Source organism: Haemaphysalis longicornis, unplaced genomic scaffold, assembly GCF_048455015.1.
Source record: "Haemaphysalis longicornis isolate Haplotype H1 unplaced genomic scaffold, Haemaphysalis longicornis Haplotype H1 scaffold_6, whole genome shotgun sequence".
Taxonomy (NCBI): domain Eukaryota; kingdom Metazoa; phylum Arthropoda; class Arachnida; order Ixodida; family Ixodidae; genus Haemaphysalis; species Haemaphysalis longicornis.
Window position 1 is genome coordinate 209,953,867 of NW_027526407.1, and position 6,162 is coordinate 209,960,028.

Consider the following 6,162-nt stretch of genomic DNA (forward strand, 5'->3'; position numbering starts at 1 on the left):
GTCACGGAGAGGGGCCTAACGCTGTCGTGGAAGAATGGAAGGGGTGGCCGCCGGGCAAGAGCTACGCAGAGGCAACCAGCGCGAAAGCCCCGGCGGCAAAAACACCTGCCCAGCTAAAAGAACCAAGGGAGCGGCGAGTCACCATTGCGGGCGACTCGCACATGCGCAGGGCAGAGCAGGTGATTACAAAGAGGGTAGGGGAGGACCAGAGAAATAGGCTAGCACGCTGTCTGGAAAGATGGTTAGCGTGGTGATGGAGAAGGCGAAAGAGCAGGTGTGGGACGCAATGACAGACAAGCACCTAGTGGTGAGAATGGGGGTAGTATAAACGACATGCTTCAGGGAAGAGGACAAGGCATAGCGAAGCAGGTGGCGAAGGGGGTCAGTGAACTCCGGGCGATTTCGGACGACGTCCAGATTGCGGTTTGCACGGTGCCAGATGTTGATGGTAGAGGAGGCCACGTAGCAAGGGCAGTGGTAGAAGCGAACCCAGAAATTTGGACGCTCGCTAAAGCAATTAATTTTGAAGTGGTTGACCTCAACCGGGAAGTGCACCGTGCGGGCCGGGGCCAGGCGTTTGTTAGGGACGGAGTATATTTCACTGAGGGCGTAGCGGAGCCGGTGGGGAGGCGACTAGCTGCGCGGGCGGTAGCTTTTTTAGGGGGGCCAAGAGCATCCCGGAAGCTGGACTAAATAACAGCCACAGTGAAAATGCGGCAGGGACAAGCGATTGCGATCGAGGTCGAATGTACAGTGTAAAGGAAAGTGCCAAGGTTAGCACACAGGGCGCACAAAAGCTTAGAAAGGGGCATGAGGTAGCAATGCAGGCGAGCGAGGAGGCAAGCGACGTTCCCCCGGTGACCGACGCTTATCCCAAACCTCGGAAAAGAATGAACCGAAAGCAAAAGCGCGGAGTGACTAAGATTAACTACATAAACATGCACCGTGGCAGATCACGGGACAAATGGTTAGAGGTTCGCGGTCAACTAGAAAAAGAAAAAAACTGAAGTATATGCCTTTACAGAAACTTTTCTTCGAGATTTAGAAGAGCCCCCAGCAATGCACGAATATATATGGCAAGGCTGTAACAGAACCGTAGGTACTAGAAAAGGGGGAGGGGTCGGCATGCTTATTCAACAGGGAGCCAACTGGCACAGAGTAAACGAAAACTGCGAAGAACATACGTGGGTTAAGGGCACGACAGCGGGAAGAGAAACGCTGTTGGGAGTCGCCTCTCTGTGGTCAGGGGATGACAGTGAGGTTAGAGAAAAGAATGAAAAAAACTGGTAGGCTGCATTAATCGGGACCTCGATCAGTGAAGACAATCGGGAAAGGTGATTCTAGTGGGAGACATGAATGCCCACATTGAGGACCTGGACGGATACAAAGACCGCAACGGCAAACTCGTACTAGACATGTGTGAAGAACATAATCCCATTGTAGTAAACAGAGAGAATAAATGTGAGGGGCAAACTACTTGGGAACGAGGGGGAAAGCAGTCCAGTATAGACTACAGCCTCCTTTCAGAAGCAGTGCATGAAAGGTTGACTATAATGGAAATAGATGAAATAGGTGCCCACAGCTTAGGAAGTGACCATAAACGGATAACTTTGACTTTTGGAAAAATGGAAGGTCAAAACGAGAAAACGGTGGTACACGACTTGAAATTAAACGATGAGCAAATGGCTAATATTGCCAAAAGCCTGGAGACGGAAATCGAGAGACAACCTACGAAAGATTGGGAATACAGCGAATTGATTGGTTTCATTCAAAGAAAGATAAGGAACGCGAAAGAACGCAACTACTTGAAAGGAAAAAGAAAACCTAGAAGCTGGTGGAACAAGGAAATCAAGGAAGCTATAAGACAAAGGCAGCAAGCACCGAGAGAGCACAGGGAGGCCAAGCGAGTGGGAATGCAAACAGAGGAAATAACTTTGAAGTGGAATTGGTACCGCCTAATGAAGCTGGAAGTACAAAAACTTGTACAGCAAAAACTTAAACGAGAAAGTGAGCGATGGGTCTCGAATATACGGGCAAAGGATAAAGGCGCGCCGAGAAAGTTTTGGAATCATGTAAAGGAACTAAGGAAAAAGACCGAAGAAGTACAACGTCATGTCATAAACGGTGAGTCCAGGCGCTAAAAGGGGAAGAGTCGGTATTTCACATACGCTCAATGATACAAGAGAAGTTCAGAAGAACGGAGAGAGGGCTACAGCATTTAGGGATTGGGGCAACTAAGTTGGAGAGTCTAAACTGGAAAAAAAGCCGAAGGAAATGTTCCAGCTAATACGTCAACAGGGACGGATGAAATTCCTATACGGCTGGTCAACCTACTGGGTCCAAAAGGCAAGGCACAACTGATTCGAGCAATCGAAAAAGTGATAAAAACTAAGCATGAACCGGACAATTGGCGTAAGAGCGGGATGAAGAATAAAGGTAAAGGAGACAGGGCTGATGCCAATTCGTACAGGCCTATTACAGTTACCTCAGTTGCATACAGGTTCGCAATGCAAGCCATAAAAGCGGAACTACAAAATGGTTTCAGACAAGACAGACGCTTAGAGGACAATTTATTTGTCCTAACCCAATGCATAGGGCTCAGGAGCGACCACTATGGATAGCATTTCTCGATATTGTGGGATATATGGTGGGTTCCTCGGGGGCCTTGCCAGCTCTCTGGGGTAGGCCCCCACGCTAGCTCCCGGCGTGTCAACCACGCGGGCTCCCATGCCTACGGCAGCCCAGCGAGGTTCGCCGATACGAGAACACAGTAGACAGTAGTGCCGAAGCACAGCCGTTTATTTGGGGAATCCCAAAGCATGCGAGCACAAGGCTCGACGGCGTTCACGAATCACGCCGTCCGGGTCGTGACCGCGAACGGGAGGCAGGCACTCAGGGCGCGCGACAAACAAAGCTCCCACCTGAGACACAAGTATCCATCACCGCCGCCATGTTCCGCCGATCTCGTCCCGACCGGGTCTCCGACGAGACTCCCCTTCTCCCGTGCGCGCACGCTCGCGCCGCCCGCGCCCGCGCGCCTATCCCCGCACACATCGGTGGCGCCATCTCTCGGGGGACGCCGACGAACCAGCGGAGTGCCGGACCGGTTCCAGCGCACAAGCGTCTCTCCCGAAGCGCGCGCTGGCTCGGGATCGCAGGTCGCGGTTCTCCACGATTCCCACACTCCTCCCCCCTAAAACTGGACGCCACTTGAGCTCGAGTGACGCCACGGTGCACCACACTCGTCACGTCTCAAGTCAGCAAAACAGCCACCGAACGCCACTCCACACAAAAGTTCGCCACACGATGCCGCCGTCGCGATGCTCGCCTCACAAACCCGCAAACACATTGCAATGGTTCCAAGTCTCTCGCGGTTGGGCAGCACAGCAGGTTGGCAGGCCCGGGGGTAGCTGCAGCCGCAGCCGACGAACGCCGGGGTCGCGCCATGATGCGACCCCCACTCCCAGCTCGAGGCGGCAACAGGAACGGCCGCGCCCACTGCGGCTGCCCGAAGGCTCGCGCCGCTCGCGTAGGCGCCAGATACCGCCGCCTCCTGGGTTCCGTGGCCGCTTCGGCCGCAGGTCCTCCCGAACGGTTGGCTGCCGCCCGGCAGGCCGGAGCAGCAACTGGAGTAGCAGCTCCACGAACCGCGCTCGGCCCCGCCGGTGGTTCAGCAGGCCATCCTCGCTGTCCGTGGCAGTGGTGACTGGCGTGGCCCCCGGTGGCATCCGTATGCTGCAGGTCTCGCTCTCACCGTCCAGTTTAAACGATTCCCGAACTTGAAGTGGGGAGCAGCGGGACTCCGCAATCTCCTGTGACTGGCCGGAAACCTTATCGACGATCTCGCCAAATAGGGTAACAAAGATGCCCGAGGGGACTCCCCCTTGCACGTTCGCTTGCTCGCGGAATCACGAGTCCGGCAACTGTGCTCCAGCCGCCACCACCGCCTGGAGGCAGCTCGCCTGACTATTACGGGTTGTCGGCATCGAAACGCCCGTCCGAGCTATTTCGGCCTGGTGCGTTGGTCGGCAAAGCAGCGTCAGCATCAAGCAGGCGGGCTCCTGCAACTCACTCGCAGCAATACAAGCTGCCGTAGAGCCAGCGCCAACCGCAATACCAGCGGCTTACGGGCGCACATCACCGGTATAGGTCGCCTAAAAGTCCGTCTCTTACTAAGACTGGCGATCTCTCGCGACCAACGAGCCCGCTGCCGAGCAGCGCGAAGCTCTTACTGCCTAAACGCAATCTCGAGCGGAGTCTTCACGGTATCGAGACGCACGCACTCCGGAAGCGCGGAGACAACGGTCCCATTGCTCCCGCTTCCCCCCGCAGCGAGAGGAGACTGATTCTTCAGCGATCCCCCTCGCTCTTTGTCAGGCGTCAAATCGGCAAACACTCCGCCTCGGACTCGAAGCGCAGTAGCGGCGGGCTAATCGTGCGGCTTGCGAACTCCCAAACACCGCACCCTCGCTCGGTAGTGTCCGCCGCGCCTGCGGGAAACTTCAACCGGCGCCGCCGGCGCGACTACGCGGGGACGGCGCTACGAGGAAGGCGACCCGCCGCCATGTTGGAACAAGGCCTACGCACCTCCCGTCTCGCAAGCGGGCCGCGACTGCGGTGCTCGGAGGTATCCTACTGACTCACCGCCACCGCCTGGTGCGTGTAGGAAGGTTTACGCATTCGCCGTCACGGCTGTATCGGGCATCATAACTGTCTGCCTGCAACCGACTGGCGCGAGGCGTTTCGTCCGAAGTCTTCCGGACAAAGGGTAGCGGGCTACGACTGCAGCAACGCATTTCTCGGAGAGCTAGCAACCTCGAATTCGTCCAAATACGAGACCCACGTTCGGGCGCCATGTGGGATATATGTGAGGGGTTCCTCGGGGACCTCAGCCAGTCCTGGCGTAAGGTCACCACGCTAGCTCCCGGCGTGTCAACCACGCGGGCTCCCATGGCTACGGCAGCCCAGCGAGGTTCGCCGATACGAGAACCCAGTAGACAGTAGTGCCGAAGCACAGCCGTTTATTTGGGGAATCCCAAAGCATGCGAGCACAAGGCTCGACGGCGTTCACGAATCACGCCGTCCGGGTCGTGACCGCGAACGGGAGGTAGGCACTCACGGCGCGCGACAAACAAAGCTCCCACCTGAGATACAAGTATCCGCCGCCACCGCGCTCCGCCGATCTCGTCCCGACCGGGTCTCCGCCGAGACTCCCCCCATCTCCCGTGCGCGCACGCTCGCGCCGCCCGCGCCCGCGCGCCTATCCCCGCACACATCGGTGGCGCCATCTCTCGGGGGACGCCGACGAACCAGCGGAGCGCCGGACCGGTTCCAGCGCACAAGCGTCTCTCCCGAAGCGCGCGCTGGCTCGGGATCGCAGGTCGCGGTTCTCCACGATTCCCACAATATAAAGGGAGCCTACGACAACGTAGATAGAGAACTTCTATGGAGCATACTTGAGCAGGAGTGATTAGGCCAGGACTTTATACAGCTGTTGCAGGGAATTTACAATGAGAGCGAGGTGCAATTACCTGGGAGGACCAAAAGTGCACGGAACCGGTAGTCACAAATAGAGGTTTAAAGCCGGGTTGTCCTCTGTCGTCATTGCTGTTCATGCTGTACAAAGAAAGCTTGGAGGCAGTAAAATAGGTTTCAATCTGTGTTATAGCCGCAAAGGACAGGAAGTGGAACAACATATCCCGAAACTGATACATGCAGATGACATAGTACTACTAGCAGATAGCAAACAGTGTCTGCAACAGCTCACAGATATCTGCGGGGAAGAAGCCACTGAACTGGGGTTAGAGTTTAGCGCAGCAAAGTCGGGAGTTCTCGTTTTTAATGACGACGCCCGTAACGAATCGGTATTCGTTCAACAAGCAGCAATACCGTGGGTAACGGAATACAAATATCTGGGCATATGGATAAACGAAAGTCAGGCGTATCTAAAAACTCGATCATGAGGAGCATTTAAAGGGACCCAGAAAAGCCTTCTGTAAAAGTTACAAAAGGCCTGTATTGTCGCGTAGCACCAATATAGCGATGCAATGCCGTTGGAATTATTGATCTACATTCAGTATTAGCTGCGCCAGAAGCAATTAAATGCACCTCTCCCCACTTGCCGATCGACTTCTCCTCCCTATCTGCCTACAAAGAAAGGCT